A 21116-nucleotide genomic window follows, 5' to 3' on the forward strand; every position below is an offset into this window, starting at 1 on the left:
GACATTGATTGACATTGAACTGCTCTCTTATTTACTGCTGGGGTTTCTCATCCTCGGCTGACAGATTAGAAAGTGCTGTCTGTAAGTTGGATCCAGGCCTTTTTTCCCCATCTAATTCTATTTCAACTGTAAAACATGGTGTCATCATTTTCTGACAGTCCTCGAGACAGAATTTATCTCATCATTAATTAAAGCTCGTATTTCTTACATGCCGGCTCTTAATTAGTGAGAGGTCATTGGGGAGGGCTTATTAAGTGGAACAAATTCAACCAACGTTAAGAGAAGAGTTCTCTCTCTTTCTCTTTTCACCCTTTCGCACATGCACGCACATGAAAGATAAAAAATAGGAGGATTTAGTTCAAATAAATTGCACCCACTGACGGAACACAAACATTTATTGGTGGGATTTTTTGTGACTCTTTCTACAGGTAACACCATTACACCAGTATGTGGCTATAAGGGATTGTCTCATGAATGAGTCATCTATTTATTTATTTAACCAATTTGTTAAAAAAAAAAAAAAAAACAATAATTCATTCTGGAATATCTTTTTGAATGAGTTAGCCAATCATTCACTCAATCGAATCATTCAAAACAAGGATTTGTTCAGATATGAAACTAGTCGATGGATTTATGAGAAAGTAATTGAATCATTAATTCAACTGCCTGCCTTTGAGTCATTTAATTCGCTCAACCGATTCGTTCAAAACACAGATTCTTATAGGAACAACACAAGTGACTCTTTCGTGAACGAGTCATAGAATCATTCACTCAACTGATTCTTTCAGAAACACTGATTCATTCGGAAACAAACAAGCATTAAAGTGTTTATTCCTCTGCCCATGGTCTCGTCTCGAAACATTTCGGTTGGGGGAACAACAGTAGACAAACTAACTGGAGAGAATTCGTCTAAAATGTAAGCTGTTTTCTCGATTATTCAGCTGTTTTCATCACAGTCCAACTGCTGCCTCGTGCTAACGGCTGAAACAGTGTTCTAGCTAATGTGATATTGCTTAATTATATCGCTCTTCTCTATCATTTCATCAACTTTTAATGAAGAACCGAGACTTTGATCAATCGGAAACAAATATGGTGTTTTCGCTGAAATGAATGACAATAATAACTTACACGCTAGCGCTACGTCAATGCATTTAGCATCTGTCTAAAACAGTTTGTTTAGTGAACTTTTCGTACAAGGGTGTCGTATCTGGTGATTTTGAGTCGGTATGTGAGTTGTGCGCGCTCATTCGCGATGATTGATAACTAAACCAGCGTGAGCTGTACACTGGGAGGGCTCGAGGAGAGACTGGGGACTTGGGGCCGCGATCGGAAACATAAGGAGAGGAGACAGATTACAGAAGAGGCCATGTCACAGATGCTGGTTTATCATGACATCCTTTCTCTTTTTTTTCTCTCGATTCTCGTTCCCCCCTCACCTGGTATTTTTAGTCGAACCACTGACGTTTTTGTCAGAAAGACGCAGGAAATAAATGATTACATAGGAGGGAGTCTCCACTCGTTCGATGGGAGGAGAGAGAGATAGACTCGTCCCCGGTGATTCGGGTGACACTGTTTTGCATTATCATAATTCAAAAAGACAGAATGGGTTTGGCTTGTCGTTAAGACAACAGCTGTTTTGCTCCGCTGTGACATTTGTTGCCAAATTTCATCGCGCGGCTTTGGAGGGGCGCTGCGCGTGCTCACCGCTGACCTGCCGCTGGGTTTGGCACACTCCGGCCCGCACCGTGGAGGAAACGTTGTGAAAACCAGCAGGTGACCGCTTGTCAGTGGGGAAAGAAAGATGGAAACACCAGTCTTCTCCATTGTGACACATCTGGTACACGGGATCATATTCGCGCTCTCCTCCCCTCAAAGAAAAAAGAGCTGAGTGAGAAAGTGCAGTGTCTGTAACTGTGTAATGATGGGGGAAAGTTTGTGCTTGATTGACAGCGTCGGCCTTGTCTTAATTGGACATAATTTGGTGCAATTTTGAGAGGTCCCTTTGACTGACCAAATAATAACAGAGGAATGGACTCTGCGCTGTTTTCATAAGTAATAGTCAAAAGACCCCCACACATCATTAGTTCCATTTTCACATTAGAAAAATAAGTCTTTTCAACTAATACACCCTTCAAAACACCCAGAATGAATGCAGTGGGTACAAAGATACAAAATGTCATGGTGCTCTAAGATCAAAAAGACAAGAACTTTGGCGGGCAATGGACTGTTTTCTTTAATATACGGTGTCAGTGTGTTGTTTTACTCTAAAATGTGTAAATAAACATGTAAGGAAAGTGTATGTATATTTAATATTTCTATATATACAGAATAACTATATATATATATGTATATGTATATGTGCGTGTGTTTATAAAATCTAATTTTATGTTTTTGAAAAAAGTAGGAAGCATTTGTTATAAAAATATTTTTAAATCAAATTATCAAAATACAGTAAATGCAGTAATATTGTTTCAAATATTTATTTTAATAATTTTAATAATTTTAATTTATGTAATGGAAAAGCTGAATTTTCAGCCTTATATTTTTCTGGAAACCATGACACATTTTTCAGGATTCTTTGATGAATAGAACATTCAGAAGAACAACGTTTATTTGAAATGAATCTCTCAATGATTAAAAAAGCGGTTGGAAAACTGCATGCATAATAATTAAATCAAATTTTAATTGAATAAACAAAATATGGGTTAAAATCTTTTTAGCATCAACTTTCCAAAAGAAGAAAAAAAATGAATGTAAATTGACCTTCTATTTGTTATGTGTTTTTTTTTTTTTTGCCATGCTTTGATTTTGATCTTTTCTTGTTTTTGCACAGATGACTGATATCACTTGTGTTGTGTTTATTTGTACAACAAATGTAAGGACAGATGAGGAGCAGTGAGAAGCTCTAGAGGGGGATGGTGACATCCACGGCATTCAGGTCAGTGTACTCTCTGGACACACACACACACCTGTCATGCAAGGTGGCACAAATCACATGCGGCATAAGAGAAAACAGGGCAGAATGTCCAAAGCCAAGAGCGTGACACACTGCAGCCCGTGGAGCACCGGACATGTGATTTGTACCATACACATCTTTTATTATGAGGTAACACTGTTATGATTGTGACATCAGCATCCGATTTGCTTTTACTGAGAATAAAACAACTTTTTGTTTTATGCAGCAAACTTTTACACATGCACATAAGTCAAATTTCTGTTTGATGTTTATGTGGCACGATATAGTGGTTTATTTGAAAAATGTTGACTTGAAAAGAGGAAAGAAAAAAAAACACCAGGGCAGTGTAAACATGGTATGGGAAGCGCACTCCTGGCCTGGAGCTCCTGGAGGAGTTGATTTCAGCTTCACTTCTAAAAGTCTCTTTTAAAGCTTAATGGCCTTGATTACAAGAGTCTAAGCACTGAAAGAAAGAGGGGCGATCACTTGCTCTCATCAGCTCATGCTCAAACGACTGTAAACTCGGTGAATATAATTAACTAAATTAAAGCGCTGAGCCCACAAGTTCTTCCCCTGCAAGCCCGGCTCATTTACATGCCGGATGTTTGCAATTTAAAAGAAGAGGCCTTTGGTTTCTCTGTGTGTTTGGGAAAATATGAAGGCTGGGACCGGGGGGATGAAGAAAGAGAGAAGGAGCGAAGAAAATTAGTCAAGTTGCAGAATTTAGGAGCAATAATATGCAAAAAGCTGAGGAGCATGTTTTCATAACAGCCCTGTGGTTATGAGTGAATTGTTAATTATTAATGGGATCTTTCACCCTCTTTGTTTCATCCTATCACGTATTCCAAAAGAAGAACAATCTGAGAAACTTCGAAAGAGCAACGTCTGTATATTTTACAAATAACACAATGAATTCATGCCCCTGATACATATCGAATGCACGTCGCTGAAATGTCACGCATGAGTGTGCAGACAGGTGGAAATACTTAAATGAGTAAACGCGCTGTAACTTCAATGTTTACCACAGTAATCCCAGTTAAATTGTAGTGTTTTTCAGAGTATAAAGCTGGAAACGTGATGTGTGTGTGTATGTAAACTCTTTGCGGCAGTGTGACATCATTAATAATTCTTCTTTTCTTAAAAAATGCAATGTGATCTTTATCAACTCCTTTGTTCTGACATCCACATGTCTTTTTTTCTCTCTCTTTACCTTTTCTTTTCAGCGTCTGTGTTTTTCTCATCTTCACATGCTCAAGAGTATTATAATCATCTGTGTTTATTTTCCTAAATATTTCACAGATAAAACATTCCGAGTGAAGGATTGCCTTAATATCGTTGCCGAAATTAAATGATAATTAAAAATTGTTAGTTTAAAGCAATTGCCCTCCATAAAACTTAGATTACTTGAACATTAACCACATTTCATTTTTATGGCTTTACCCGAATGATTACTCAATAATTTTATGTACTTCCAAAGCGTAAGTCAGAGAGAGAGAGCGATAACCAAGTTCATCATCGGCAGTGTAAACACATGAAGTCAAATTAAGTATGTCTGTTTCAAACATTTTTTTTTTTTAACAATAGCGATGTTAAGGTAACAATTTGAATGTGGCAGCCCAGGCAGCATGAGGCAGTCTGTCAAAAACTTCCCTGTGTTGCTCTGCCAACATTTGTGAGATTGTTTTTCTTCTCTGGGTTCTTCAAAGACGGAGAAAGAGGGATGTGTGGCAGAGAAGCTCTGGGGCAAGCTGTGACTCTCCTTGCGTTGCCTGTACGACTAGTTTCCTACATTACTTAGGGGAAAATTCCTTTTCCCAATTCAGCCTGTCAGGGCCAATTTGGGTGAACAGTAAGCATGCACCTCCCGCCCCTCCCGATCAGCCAAGCCGCTCATCGCCATGGTGACAGCTTGATTAGATCATCAATCCTGGCCGTGAACAGCGTTCTTCCTGAACACCTGTGCGACCAGGTCACCCAAGCCTCTTAGCTACCGTTGTTTGCGTGACCCCCACATGCAGCTCCGGCCTGCACTTACATCAACCTGGAGTGTAAAAAATGACCTGTGTGTGTGAGTGAGACAGACAGAATAAAGAGACGGACTCTTTTAGAGCTGCTAATGCAGGATAAATGTAAACAGTATGTGACTCTTGCGACTTCCTCTTTCTCTCAGTATGCATGCAGTGATAGAAAGTGTTGCATAGGGTGTGCGTTGTACTTCATAATCTTAAAAGTGTTCTGAATATTATCTAGAATAGATAAATATATAAACATTATGCAAATATATAAAATATAATAAATACATATATAAATATATAATTTGTTATGAATATGAAAAAATGTTTCTTGAACTTTTTTGTCTTAATGTTGGAATATTATTACAACTTTGTAGCTTTTAATTAAATTTTTATTTTTATTTTTTTGGTCTCAGAAAAGTTTTACCATGCCTTTGTCATTTATTTTGCTACTGTTTATAGTTAGTTTTTTTAATTTAATTATTTTAACCACAACAAAAAGTGAAACAAACATAGCATATTTCCATATTTATGAAAATTATATTTTATATGTACTGTAATGAAAAAGAAATTCACACAAGAACCAACAATTTGACGGTTTGTTTTAGGGTTTCGCATGCTTGATATGAAATATGAGCTGTCATTTATGTAACAAAAGAGAAATCAAGGTAAACATTACTTGTAATTAAATGTTTTAAATAAATATATTTGCGGTTTAAAGTTTAATTTTGTCAAATTATGTTAAAATTGTCAAAGTGTGAAAATAGTATTTAAATGTGTTCATTTAGTATATATAAAATGCTAGATATTAAATTATCTTTAGGATGAAACAGCCATTTTATTCCAAAAATATTTCAAACACGATGCTTTTAAATACAATACAGTACAATGCATAATCTGAAATATGATAGAAATGACATGTTCTTAGTTAAAAAAAAATGACAAAAATGCCAGAATCCTCCATGTGAGGAATGTATATTCACTGTGATAGTGACGATAGTGTGTTTTATTAAATGGCAAAAGTGCTCAGAGATAAAGAAACACCCTTATATTTTTCCCCCAAATTGAAATTCATTTATATAAGCTATCAGACTTTGCGAATATGTTCTAATGTACAAATTACAATGTAATTCAATGTCCTATTGAGACCCAAGCACACTAGTGAAACACTATCTAAGAGAGAGATTCTAAGAGAGAACATCGTCGGTGGATTGAGAGCCATTAAATGAGCCCGCTCTCGATAAACACCATGAACAAAGTCATATATCACAGAGGCTGAGATTAATTCTCCCCAGGCGTTAACTGGGTCTCCTGCCTCCAGTGTGTCTTTAGGGTAGTTAAGAGTTTGGATCGTACAGGAAGCGCTCTGCTACACTGTCCTAGCATGAGGCTAAATGTGCACAGAACAAGTGGATGTTCGACAGCAAGTCAGCAAAGTTAAACAGCATCAAACAAACTGTGTTGATAATCAGATTTTTTTATATATATTTCGAAAACTTTAAAAGACTTGAGAATGTTTCGTTAGAATCAGCAGTTTTTGCTTAAGTCCGCAGATGCACTTATATAAACTAGCTCAAGTATACATCACTGACTATTCAATGCATTTAGGAAACCAGTTTTTTTGCAGTTCTGTTTATCCACTAAAGAGAAGTTTATAAAAGGAGAGGCAAAAATTAGTTTGTTCCACTTAGGCGCTGTCTCATTCATTATTTTGAAACACCTTGCAACACCAGAGGAAAAAAAAAACATCAGGTTTTATGAATTAGCAGTTGTGTGTGAACATGTTTTTATTTTTTCTCTCTGATGTCCTACTTTTGAGAGGCTTGTCCTGCTGAGGGTGAGTGGAACAACAACTTATTGAAGATTCTGTGCTGACACCGAGACCTTCCCTTGGTACATTCTTGTCCGACTGTACACACATGAATATATATGCATCAGACATGCTGGTAAGACTAACCAAATTGGCTTGTTGTAGATGATGATTTTATTATTAAGAGATTGTGTTTTATGTTAACATTGTTTTATATACTATATGTCAAGGCTTGTGGTTGTAAAACAGCATCTGAAATGCAGTAAAGTTGTCTTCTTATATAAAAGGCACATTTGGCTACTAAAAATGAGTTAGTGCTCCCAATTATTCTTTTAGTTTATTTTCATCCTGATGACAGATTATACTTTAATGGCTCCGTGCCAATTATAAGACTGTTCAATATCATTAATTTTAGGCCATGTCTACATTCAGCATCTGTATTATAGTAAACAGCAGAAAACAACGGTTAATTCACATGATGATGCTCATTTGTTTGTTGGTTATTAATTGCAGCCGGGCAGTTTTTCCTCAACACCAATAAACCAACAATAGTTTTCAAATCACCTGAAAAATGAGTCCAAGGACGAGGCGGCCCGGAGAAAGGCGTGGTGCCCAGCCTGAAAAACGATCAGCCGCATTGACCAAGATGAATGGAGCTCAGATGGCTTTTAATTAGTGCAGCTGGGCTCATTAATTATAAACCCCCAATACAAATATTGTTATATTTGAGGAAATTTGTGATTTATTTTATTTGGTTGGCTGTTAGATGGAGATGAATGGTAGTTCCTCGTAAATGTTGCGGGGACACAAAAGCAGATGAAAGGAGAGAAAAGGGAAGATCAGCCACAGGGCACATCGGTTATTATTCTGCACACAATCAAGTGAAACAAAAGAAACGTAACTGCAAATAATCGTTGAAAAGCTGCAGAACAATCTCACGACTGCCTTTAATCTAAAAGGTGAAGTTTGTGCATGGTCCAAAACACCCGTGATGTTGAAGTCTGTTGTGAGTTTTAAACCAATCCAAACCTTTTAACTGCACATTTGTACAACTGGTGTCTCACAGAATAATTTTTTTTAAAGAATTGAGCTGCATTTAACGTAGCCCCAAAATGTACATAGATAAGTGCCATTAATTTTTTTTAATGAATGTACTGTAGCACAAATACAGTTTTGAAGCAAAATGTTTTCACAAAATGATTTACTTTTTAATTATTTTATACCTAAAGCAGTGATATTCAGACCACAGGCATAAGTATGACTTCTAAGTGTCCAAAAGTGTGTGTTTTGGCCAGCGTTTAAGCATTAAACCCAAAGATGCATGGTACGTGGTGCCATAAACTTCCTAATAGTTAGCAACATTTCTTTTTATTTCCCTTCTCTTTCCTTCACTATTTTTTCCTGCTTTGTTGAACAAACTTCACTCTTGTTCATGGCAGCTGCATCAGTTGTGTGTGAGAAATGGAGCTGCGGTGAATCACGGCACTCTGGTTCGCCCCAGCCCAGCGTGACTGTGGAGCGCCTGCTGGAATCCGGTGGAATGTGCCAAAATTGAAGCCTGCTCGGCCCAGTCATCCTTAGCAGGGAGACATTAGTTACGATACATTATCTGAATGGCCTGCCATCTTTTCAAAGTAAACCTCATGGATATTAGCCTGTCTCTTTTTATATTTTTTTTCCTCAGGTGCACTATCACACACAGACACACACACATATACTATGATGCACGCACATTTGAGTGGACACACGGGAACACCTATAATAGGCTTACACGACCACGGTTAACTCGCACACCCTGCAATTACAAACATACAAACACACACTCACTCTTTATGTGGAGCCACCCCTTCTCGCTTCTCACACTCCTTGGGCTATAATAAATTTCTTTGAAACATGACTCTACACATGAGGGGATGGCAATCTAGAGAGCAGAAATTAAAATTTCATTATTTACTGCACTTGTGTTGCAGGGTGCAATTAGTATCTACAGAGCATGGAACGGGAATATTTAATTCTTTCTTTCGTTCTATCTTTCTCTCTCTCTCTCTCTCTTTTTCTTTCTTTCTTTCTTTCTTTCTTTCTTTCTTTCTTTCTTTCTTTCTTTCTTTCTCTTTCTCCTTTCCACCTAGAAAAAAGTGTGACCATGGTAACTGCTGCTGTGACTACTGCATTGACCTTAGGACATAGTGGTAAATTGTGTTTTTTTTCTTTCTTCCGTTCTTTTCTGTACACTTAAGCAGTGAACTAAAAGAAAAAGAGAAGGAAAGAAAAATAACATCTGGGCATTGGATTAAATGCAATCATTGTCAGCCCACAACCATGCCATTTATCAGCTTACTGTTTTGGACTGTATAATAAGTTTCATATATTAATGCAATTTTTCATGTTACACCACTGGCTGAGATTCATGACCAGCAGGTGATCTCAGGTGATCATTGAATTACGTGACCTGTTACGGGGGAGGGAGAGAGATGGATATGGGAAATGGAGGGTGGAGCCGATGTTCTTTGGTTCTTGTGAGAAACCGTTTTTGTACACTGCATATATTTTATGACTTTTAGTTTGTAATGACTTAATAGGTCTTCATTTTTATAGTAGGAAATTGCTTAATTTAATTAGAAATGTATTACCAAATAAAATGTTATATATGCTTGTGTGTGTGTGTGTGTGTGTGTGTGGTATATATATATATATAATATATATATATATATATATATATATATATATATATATATATATATATATATATATATATATAATATATATATTAACAAATTAGGCATGAACGTTTTTAAAAAAAAATATTTTTTATTTTTATAATAGAAAACAATTCACAAATAGTTAAATCCAATTAAATTGTTTTAAATTGAGCAAATTAGCCAGTTTATTTTGTATTAAATTAGAAATGTAATACAAAATCAAATGAGCTATTTTTATATCACAAATCAGGCATGAAATATATTTTAATGAACTTAATTTTTTACATTTAAAAAAAATTCGTCCTTGATACTTAGCAATAAAATAATTTATTTCTGTAAATATTGCCACCTCAAAAACTCACGTGGACTCGCGGTGTGTCCTTTTCTACCTTTCTTTTTCTCCAATTTTTGCTCTGATTTAGCAATTATTTTGTGGCCATAAATTTCGAGGCATGTGTTCAAATCCACTTAGAGAGGGAATAACGGCCATGGCCTTATTCTCTGGAAGCCGTTATCCAAATGTTAACTCCTTGAAAATATTTTACTAAACAGTCCCTAATTCGTTTACGATCGACGTGACTCCTAGCTCAACCCTTACCTCTGTCTGATCCCTGTGCTGACTGCTATGACAGCAACAGCCTCTGTCTGATCTGAACTCCTGCCATCTGATTCTCCTCATTCATATGAATCACACTGACAGTTCTGATCAGCATAGTCATCCACTGTCAAGAGGCGTTGTCTGTAGTTTTGAAGTTTTTTTTTTTAGTCCCGATCGCCCCTTTGAGACTAGATATGCTGTGGTGAGTGAAATACCAAGCATCAAGAAGTCTTTAACTGATCCAGGCATAGGCAGAGTGTTTGTTAGGCCACGGGTCTGAAAGTAACGGGGGCTTGCACAAGTAAACTAAGTCATGGCTGTCACGAATAAAGTAAAAATAAAATGAAAATTGTTGATTACGGTGTTAAATTGGGATCTGTTCATTCTGCCACGTATTTCTTTTTACGTGTTTACAGCATTGTGCTTTATAACTAATCACACACAATTCCGTTAATCTTATGAATGCAATGGCCAATCAGAGTCGTTCAGATTAGTCATCGTTGAAACGTCGGAGTTCTGTTCGGTGCAAGCACTCGCTGACTGAATTCTGCACTCCCGCAAATTCTCTCATCATAGGCAGAGTCAGATGTAGCCTAAGTACAATGTAAGTAAGAGATTCATTCTTCATACAGTGTGGACAGCTTCACTGATTATAACAGATGTTGTAGAGAGTGCTTAAACTTGTGCTAGACTTAAGTCAGTGATAATGTTCTTTAATGTAAATGTTCTTTGCTCTCATTCTGTATATAATTGATATGCTCTTTGAATAACTGTGGAAACTGAAGCGTTATATTTAGTTACTTATATTTAGATCATGTTAAATACAAACTCAGTCATATTAAAAATATTTTATGACACCCATATTGCCTAAAAAGAAGGGTTGATGTGCATACTTAATAGATTACACAAACATTAGGCTACTTGTGGAGTTGGTTCACCCTCCGCCTATGGATTCAGGTACAGCTATGCAGGAAGTCTTATAAGTGTGAATCTGATGTTTGTGTTGTCAGAGGAATCTCTTAGCATCGTTCTGTAAGAAAATGCTAAAAGGAAACAAAAGAAGTAATCTGAAAACAAATGAAACAAAATGAGTTTCCTCTGTTCTCTTAAATCACTTGTTTCCCTCTGGCATAATTAAAATCCAGGCCACAACTGTTAATTTCCTTGATGTGCAGGTCTTATTAGCTTCTGTAGTGCAAAAACAGCAATAAAAACAACAATAAACTGTGTTTTTAGATGATAAACGAGAGGTTTGTAATGGCAACAACGTTTCCTGCGTCTCATTCTTTGCCCCCCGAGACAAGGCAGGCATTTTGCATAAGTATTCATAAGATGACTGATATCAGGGATTAAACTATGATATCTGATCTTATAAAAATCTATAACAACTCATCTTGCATGTTGTTTGCAAATAAAGAGTGATCTCTAATAATTTGGGGAATTATGAGAAAACATGGGCATGCAGGACAAACAATTGCTTATTTAACTCCTAAAACAGGATTGTTAAGCTTAATATTTACCCTAAAAAATAGCGTTGCCACACTCTTTCTTGTGTATTTCCTTAACAGTGTGAATTTTGACTCACAGATGAATTGTACATTTGACAAATATAAATAAATGATTTAAATGCACACTCTAGTCAAATTTGCGGCTTATAAAAAGATATATTATTCAGCAAAAAGGTGATATGCGCCTTGAAATAGTGTTTTATCTGCTGTACAGTAGGCATTAATGTAAAGTCCAAGATTGTCACTGTCACTATAAGATGCTCCATAAATACTTTAGCAAGTAACTCATTAATTGAGTACTGTGGGCTGTCACGTCACCCAGAGCTGGTCTGAGTGAAGAGATGTCGGCAGGCAAGCGAGATGTGATTATATCTCTCACTGCTTGTGTTACCCAGTTTAGCTAATAAGTACTTTTCAAACCGCGCTATCATTTTGCGCTCGGTCGGGGAGCGTGTGCCGGCGATGTTAACTCAAGTTCCCACCTCAGCACTGTTATTAAAGATCTCACTCAGCTCTTCAGGGAACTCACCTCAGTCGCTCACATCCCAACTCAACTGCCATATACGACAGATGTTTGTGTTCTTGAGACTCTACCTGTCCAGTCTCACCCCGCTGTGATGTGACAACAGGTCTGAAGGAAGAGTTCTAAGATTTGGGGCGTTTCAGGAAACTTTTTCAAGTTTGAATTTAATCTGCACTGAATGAAATTGAAATGGTTACCAACAAATGACACAACTGTGTCCTTTATTGATTTAATTGTAATGTTTATTTTTAAGGTGTGATTAAGTGGTTGGAAATGTGGACTTGTCATTGATTTAAGGTCTAGGTTTAGAGCATCAGTCTTTGAAAGGTATGCAGAGTCTGTTTTTTAGCTAATTAACTTTCTATGAGCAAAACTATATTTTTGTTTGTTTTCCACATTTGTCTGTGAAATAATAATCAGTGCTTATTAATTTTGGCTGGTCAGTAATTTAAAAGTTGGGACATTTCTCGAAACCTTCAAGTACCTTGGATACACAGTGTTGAAGTAAAAAGGGTTTGCTATGTAGACAGCTGTGTTCTCTGGTTTTAATTCTCACTGGTTTGATTTTTACTATCTTGTCTTGAAGTGGTTGGAGATTTAGTGTGGTGTTTGTGGCAAAAATAGCGTATTTGAAAGATATTCTTTTAATTTATGGCACTTAGTAGCAAGTATGGTTAAAAAATAAAATGTTATTGTTTCTTGTATCTCACAATGTGACTTTATACATCACAATTGCAATGTTATTTTTTCTTTCTCAAAAATGTGACTATCACAGTGTGACTCTGTATATGTATTATCTTGAGTTAGATAACAGCCTTCCTCTGCTTTATTTTGCAAATTATGTCTGTGAAATATTCTGTTCTTTTTCCCCATAGCCACTTTTCTGTGTTCTTTTTGTATGTTTGTTCTGGTATTAATTATATAATATAGTATTCATTAATATTTTGATTAATTATCTTAATTAGCTTTTATATTTCAGTTTTTAGTTTTCAGTTATATATTCCATTTTTAGTCATTGTATGTGCTTTTAAAAAAAGATTAATATAAAAATAATGTATATATATATTTTTTTAATATTTAGGATTTAGCTATAATTATTTACATTTTAATTTAGTTTTAGCAATTTTCAATCAGTTTAAACTTATTTTTATTTAGACAACATTTCTCATTTCTATTCTTTTTTATTTTTGTGTGTGTTTATATTTATCCTTTTTTTAAAGTTTTTTTTTTAAATAATTTAAGTAGTTTTAGTTAACAATAATACTGCTGTATGGTCGACTCTGGTACTATTATGGCACTGCCGATTTCAGGTTTTCTGTTTGAGTGCTGTACATGTCCTTCAGCTGGCCTGTTTCTGTCTAAGTGGACAGAGTTCTTTGGCAGAATGAGCTAAGTCGACCAGACATAATGTAGGTTTGTAATATCTCCATGCATTTGAGGTCATGAACTCCTCTGACTCGCTGATCTTTGAGGCACAGTCTAGGCTAAGTTCTCGTTTTAGATCAGCTTGATTCAGATATTCGTGAATGAGTTGGGGCTAATATACATCCTTACCTCTACTGCAGTTAATTTGACTGTAACTTGCGAAGCCCTGGGGATTTTAAGGTTAGAGGAATTTTTTAATTTAGATTAGCATGAGGGTTAAGGTGAGCCGCATCTGGGTTCCACACCAGATCTCTCCGAGCCCTATCATGCTGTGATACCGCAGTGGAAAATAGCACAAGTCTGTGTCAGGCGTTTTCAGGTAGAGTGACAGCACTGTGCCGTGGTGTGGTCTCTCTCTCTTCTGTGTGTGTGTGAGAAGATGTTCTGGGCCTGCAGGGGGCTGAACTGCCAGCTGCCTCGTCGTGCCTTTTAAATCACACTCTTCACACACTTCACTCTTCTGACAGCTACTGACACACTGCGTATGTCCTCTGTCCTCCCTCGTTCACTCCCTCTCTCTCCTTCACTTTCTCTCTGTCCCTGTTTCATCCTTCCGACGCAGGGATTCAGGCTCCTGGCTAATCTCAGCTGTGTTTAGAATTCATGGGACAGTTCACCAAAAAAAGTCATAATTTACTCCCCTTCGTGTCATTCTAAACTCAAGTGATTTTCTTTATTCTTCAGAACACAATAAAAGACATTATAAGCACTGTAAAAGTAGTTCATATATCTTGTGTACTTTATTAAAAATCGACAAATTAATTTGATAGATTTAAATGAGCAGCAGACTGAAATTTAAGTTGCTATACACTGAATGTCTGTCATAGGTCTCTTTGTTGTGTTTTAATGAGAGAGGTTGTGATTCATTCTTGAGTGGATCTTTTGAATGAATTTGTGACCCAGTGCCTGGATAGTTACAGTCAGTCTGATTTGTGAGCCATTTCATTTAGACTCTTTTTGTTTACTTTAACTTTTTTGTTGACATGGTTTTCAGTTTTGAGTGAAATATCAATTTAGCAACAGTGTACACATTACAGTTTTGAATGTTTGTCAGTAAGTATTTTTTTTTTTAAAGAAATTAATACTTTTATTCAGCAAGGGTGCCTTAATTGATCAAAAGTGACAAAGACATTTATCATTTTACAAAAGATTTTGATTTCTAATAAATGCTGTACCTTTGGACTTTCTGTTGATCAAAGGTTTCCACAGAAATATTAAGCAGCTCAACTGTTTTAACACTGATGATAATGAGAAGTGTTACTTAAGCAGAAAATCAGCATATTAGTATGATTTCTGAAGAATCATATGACAAAGTAGACTGGAGTAATGGCTGTTGAAAATTCAGTAGTAATAGATTACATTTTAAAGATGTTTTTTTTTTATTGTTATTTTGTAATTTAAATTGACTATTTTTTTGATTGTTTGTTTATTGTAGAACAAAGCCCACATACAAGGCTTACAATAACTATATACAAACCAGGGTTTGCATAAAAAAACACCATGTAAATAATGGTTATATTGTAAGAGATGCAGCTTTATGGATTTATTGGGACACTGGGGATGTTCTAATTTGCCTTTGCTTTTCAGTTAAGGTAGAATTGCCCAGAGGTTCAAATATTGATCAAGCCTTATTAATGTAGTGAAAAAGGTTTGAGGATGAATTTTGAAGAAACCCTGGACAGTGGTGAGCACGTAGAAATGGTGGTCCCTGGATTTAGAGCTTTGTTTTTAGACTTTCAACGTGTACGTCACATCTCGGCAGTCTCTTTCTCAGGATCTCTTCAAATGCCTTGAGTTAACCCAGAGCAAGACTCTTTGTTCAGGGATTTCATTAAATTGCTACGTGAGAAGAAGGGATGCACTATTCGGCCAAAAATAGCAAAAAAATCTTGTGTCCGGCCAAATAAGCGAAAAAGGCAGAATACTATGTACCGAACAATGACTAACGTGATCAAAAAGAGGCACACACTAATGCAGCAAACATCACAAAACTATCAAAGTTTCTGTCTATCAATCATAAATATTCACAAACAAACACAAACATGAAGCACCGACAGCGAGAGACTGTTTAGTGCTGCATCACGTCTCGAATGAGAAGAGGAGGTGGCTGATGCTGGTGGTTAGGTTACTGTATGATGATTGAAATCACAAAATTACCTCAAATGATTAGTAAATAAACTGCAGAATGTTATCATTTCTAATGCACGTACGAATTGCATGTATTCTGACAGCGCTGCACGAGCTTGCGGTGCCAGGGTTAAAAGTCCAAAGCACGAGGAAAAACTGCGCTGCACTTATTACTCGTCAGTTGCTCAATAACGTTTTTGTGAATTTTTTTAAAGGCATGTGACAATGTGATACGTGCAACAAACATCTTCCTAAATTCGTAATAATAATAATTTAGAAATCTGCATGCTGTTGTCAACAAAAAGAAGCACTGAATCTTCCTGCGGGTTTCTGCCAAAATAAAAGCCGAGAAAAAGCAACAACTCCATCAGCATTCATAAATGATATTTTTGTAATTTTACGGTCGTTCTGTAAAATAAAATAAAAAAGTAAGACAATAATAAAAATAACTACCCTACAACAGCTCTATTAATACATTTATTATAACATTCACATATAGTGTTCAAATTGGGATCTGTAATTACTAATGTTTTAAAAAGTCTCTTCTGCTCAGCAAGGCTGCCTTTATTTGTACAGTAAAAAATACATGCCTGATTTAAGTCTCAAAAATGGTCAAAAAATATTATTTTATTAACTTATTAATTTTAAGTTAAATTGTGCTTTGTTGGTATAATGTCTGCTAGAATGTAAAAAAAAATGTTCAGTGTTAAGTAAATATTTTTAAATTGTTGTTTTGTAATTAAATATTTATTTAAATTTTTTAAAAAAAGCACAAAAAAATAAAAAAAATAATATTTTCACAATTTAATTAATGCAATGGTGAAAAAAAAAGGCAAAATAGGCCTACATGGGGGGGGGAAATATGAAAAACCATGTTCGTTATTCGGCCTTCGGTCCAGTGTTTCATTTTGTTCGGCTTCAGCCAAGAATTTTCATTTCGGTGCATCCCTAGTGAGAAGTAGTAAAGGTTGTTTTTGGATCAATAAATGACTTTGCTTTTTTAGTTATTTGAGTCTTCTGATTCTGAGAAGTGAAGGACATGCAAAGAAAGTGTAGTGTTAGAAGACATTTTGTGTTCTTGGACTTTTTTTTAATCACCTGTGGCCATGCTATCTACAGGAGGGTCATGTTGATGAGCTGTCTCAGCTGATGGTCCCGTGTCTGGGCGTTGAAGTCCAAACCACCAGGCGACGCGGTGGAAGGTTAGCACCTCCGCAGCGAGTTGTGTGTGAAGCTTTTCATTTAGCATTGTGCTGTGACAAGACCCCTGGCCCAGATAAGCGGAGCTTTGCCTTTTTTACAGGTGAAATCTATTCTCACATTTGCCTCAGGGGTGCGTGGACTGTAACAGAGTTTCTCGGCCCCTCTGGGTCCCACCACAAAGCCAGAGAATAAATGGTGAAGGTGGCTGCAGTGGACAGAAAAATCAATGCCTGTTTATACAGACATGACAGTCCTGGAGCCCCTGCAATCGGCCTGGCCGCCTGCCTGCTCTCCCACGCACTTTTCTATTCTGCTTTATTTCTCTCTCTGTCACACCAAAACTGTCTCATGTAACCTCTTGGTAAGGTGAGAATAGACCCTCAGGTGGTCCTGTATTTGTTTTCTCAGTACAGGACTCTAGACAAAAAAAAAAATAACTTAAGGAGCCATTGGCTCCTTTAAGAAACAAAATTAGGTGCCAAATTATTTTTTTAAGTGCCACAGAATAAACACGTTTTATTTATTTAGCCTGTTTATTTATTGAACACTTTAACATTTCAGTCATACTGTCATGTGTTTATGTCTCATCTTTATCAGCATTTAATCCATCTTGTAGATGTCCTGGGAACTAAGGTTCACTTAAATTGGGAATGTCTTTTCCAACTTGAGAACTATATACAGTCACAAAGAATTGTTTATTACACAGAATCTGTGCCAATATCACAGACCATAATTATGTCAGCATCACTGGGCCATTGAGTGTAGTTTTGGCTCCTCCTCAATGCATTCTATAAATGTTGTCATATGTCTTGTACACATCCAGTCTGTTTTTCTTCATTAGTTACATGTAATTATAGGTGTTGAATTTTACTGTACAGTATCTTATAATATACATTTGATGTTCATTCATGTTTATTTCGTACTATAGTAGTAAAAAGAAAGATATGATGTGTTCATGTGCCGCTTGAACTGAGGTGCTAAGGCGATCGCTCATGCCATATTAAAGAGTGCCAAAACAGTATTTAATGTTTGAATTCCGTTATGAATTTGGCAGAATTTTAAAGCTGATACTTTGTTTATTAAAAGGCACAAAGGTAATTGTGTTTATTGGATGGCAAGTGCGCTACAAATAATATGAAGTTCACACATTAACAGAACACAGCATATAGATTAAGATCTTGATAACAAGAAGCCATATTCAGGGCTCAACGCTAAGGATTTTTTCTACTGGCCCGGTCAGGCCAGTGGTTCAAATTATTATTTGCCCAGCCAACATTTTCACTGGCCATGCCGCCAAAAAAATAAAATAAAAAAATAAATAAATAAAATAAGTAAAATAAAATAAAATAGTTGCCTTTATCATTGTTTTGGATCTGTTATCTTTTATTATAATAAATAAGCTTATATGACACCAATATTTTAGATACAAATTAAATTTTTGGCAATTTTGGCAACACCAGATGGGCTGAATGAGATGCAGTTTCACTCCCTGACAGCAGGTGGTGCTTATGGAACAGTGGTGTTTACTTGATTACTGCTGCACACAAAGCAGTGCTGTGCAGAACTTTAAACGCATTATACCGAGCCAAGATGAAAAGAAAACATCATGTTAACTTTTCTGAAAACAGTCTGTTCCCCTCAGAAACACATCCATATAAAATTCAATATTTAGGATTTTCTTCCTATATTTCGTGAACAGTGATCTTGCTCTTTGCATTCATCTTCAGCGTTGCTGTCCTCTGTTAACGGCCATTTACAGACTAAATATGATAATAACATAATATTTCCACACAAGTGACATTTTGATAAAATTATTGCAGTGCAGTTTGTGTGAAAGCACGGAACAGAGATGGTCTGAAATAAAACAAAAAATGCCCGCGGTCGATCGGTGCATCTCTACTCCACTGTATAAATTAAATATAAATGAATCATTGTTAAAGCTACAAAGTTACTTGCCAAGATGGGTATTTTGACACATTTTTATATAGCTGTATGTATTCTGCTTGCTTCCAGTTCCTTACACACGCACCACTTGAACCTAAAATAATCATTCATAAAGTTCGAAAAGGTTGAAGCGAATTACAAGGATGTTCACAGTGGGCTGTGTTTACATTATTCTTGCATCATAAAATCTGCTGTTAAAACCTAAGCTCAGAATCGATTCAAGAGAGAGTCACGATGCATTCCGAAAATCTCAGAATTGATCCATGAATCGTGATGCATCGATTTATTGTCCCAGCCCTATTAAAAACAGATGCAGATGATGCGGCAGTAGCCCAATTGGGCAAGTGACAAATCCATCAGCTGTCCTGAGTGTCTTTCATGCTGGCCATCGGGCAGTCCTTATTGTCGATCCCTGAATATTAGTATCGATGGGCTGAAACGATTAGTCAACATTATCGACAACATCGACAATAAAAAAATTGTTGACAAATATTTTTGCTGTCGAGTAGTCGTTTGATCTCATATGGCCTAATGCTGCGGTTCTCAGTTCCATTCCTCGCTCCCCCTGCTCTGCACATTTTGTATGTTTCTCTTATCGCTTCAGATGTTTGTTCTATTTGAACATAAGTGCCCTGCGAAGTGGACATCACAGGATATTCTGCCATGATTCCAGTTCAAGGCGAACGTATATGTTCCATTCAGAGTGCATTGAAGTGTGTGAGACATGAATTTAAATTGTATTTATTTACAGAGGTATATGATGTCACACAGATCCATGAATGAATGTTCCAAAGTGAAGTAAACTTCACAGATTTCACAGTAAACAAACAACAGATTTCCACTGCTCAGGTAGTATGGAGCAAAGAACACTGTGTAGGGACCATGTCAGTGGGAACACAGTTCATGCACGGAGCTCACTTCTAACGAGCTGATTATCTGAATCAGGTGTGTTAACAAAGAGAGACATGCAAAATATGCAGAGCTGGGGGTCGCAGTGACTGGAATTGAGAACCGCTGAACTAATGTTGGAGCCTGTAATAATGGGGTTTGACCAGTGTGGCGCTGTCACTGTAATTCAGCCCTCCTGGATGCAATTAAAGAGAAGAAGACACAGCGCTTCAGAGCAAACGCAGCCGAACGTGAAGCTCCTGAAGCTGACTTCATGCAATAGATAGCCTTAAATCAAGCAGCTTTACAGTATTAAACATGAAAAACCAAAGTCAGTGTCATTTTAAGTTAGAATTACAACTTGATTTTCTGTTATAAAGCAGCTCTCCAATGTGTAGATAGCTTATGATAAAATCGTTTTATTAGTGGGGAAAAAAATATACTTCATTAAAGCGATAGTTTGGTCTGTAGAGATCAAAGCTTGATCTAGCTAAGGAATGTTTTGATTATCATAACCCTATAAGGTATTTTAAGAGAGATTATGTTGTGAATAAAATAGTTTATCCAAAATAAAACGTCTCACCACTTACCTTTATTTTGTTTCTTATTCATATGACTTAAAAGGAGATGTTAGGCAGAAGATGTAATTGACTTACTTTTTCATTTAATTCTTTTTCATTTTTTTCATTTCATTTAATTCTATTTAAATTTTGTCATTTAGCAGACTCTTTTATCCAAAGTGACTTACAAATGAGGACAATAGAAGCAATCAAAACCAACAAAAAAGCAATAATATGCAAGTGCTATATTAGTATATTTTTAGTTATATTTCAATTTCACAAAGAAATGTACAACATTTTGTCCAAGCAACAATAAAATTACAATCTCATTTTGTAAAAAAAAAAGAAAGAGAAAAAGTGAATCGAATCCAATAGTGAGTTGAGTGAATTGTTACATCCCTAACCAGGAAAAAAGGCATTACATGGACATTTTTAAATCATAACGTAAATTTATATAGTCTCCAGTGGTGACCTCAGCAAAAACATTATTATTTTTGGTCGCAAATGCAACCATTTTAGGCACAGTCTGGAGACCTGCAGTTTCTGCTGCCTTGCTACTGTAAATCCTAGTTCTGCTCTAATCCCATTTCATTTGCTCAGTGCTGTCTAAATGTTGAAGTTCTTTGACTTATTTTATTCTTTAGAATTTGATTACTTATACTATACAATACTATTCAAAAGTTTATTTTTTTTTAAAGAAATTAATACTTTTATTTATCAAGGACACATTAAATTGACCAAAAGTGACAGTACAGTAAAGAAACTTATAATGTTACAGAAGATTTCAATTTTAAAAAAGTACTGTTCTTTTGGACTTTCTATTTATCAAATAATCCTGGAAAAATACATCATTGTTTCCACAA

The 21116-nt window shown here is 36.1% G+C and overlaps 1 long non-coding RNA gene across 1 annotated transcript; it reads left to right on the top strand.

Moving 5' to 3' along the window:
• The first annotated feature begins 759 nt into the window (after positions 1-759).
• LOC109066256 lies at positions 760-8860 on the top strand. The gene is made up of 4 exons (XR_002013635.2): positions 760-916; positions 2834-2938; positions 6790-6914; positions 7292-8860. It is a non-coding gene; the product is annotated as an uncharacterized LOC109066256 (long non-coding RNA).
• Positions 8861-21116: the final 12256 nt, after the last annotated feature.

Source organism: Cyprinus carpio, chromosome A19, assembly GCF_018340385.1.
Source record: "Cyprinus carpio isolate SPL01 chromosome A19, ASM1834038v1, whole genome shotgun sequence".
In the NCBI taxonomy this organism is placed as follows: Eukaryota; Metazoa; Chordata; class Actinopteri; order Cypriniformes; family Cyprinidae; genus Cyprinus; species Cyprinus carpio.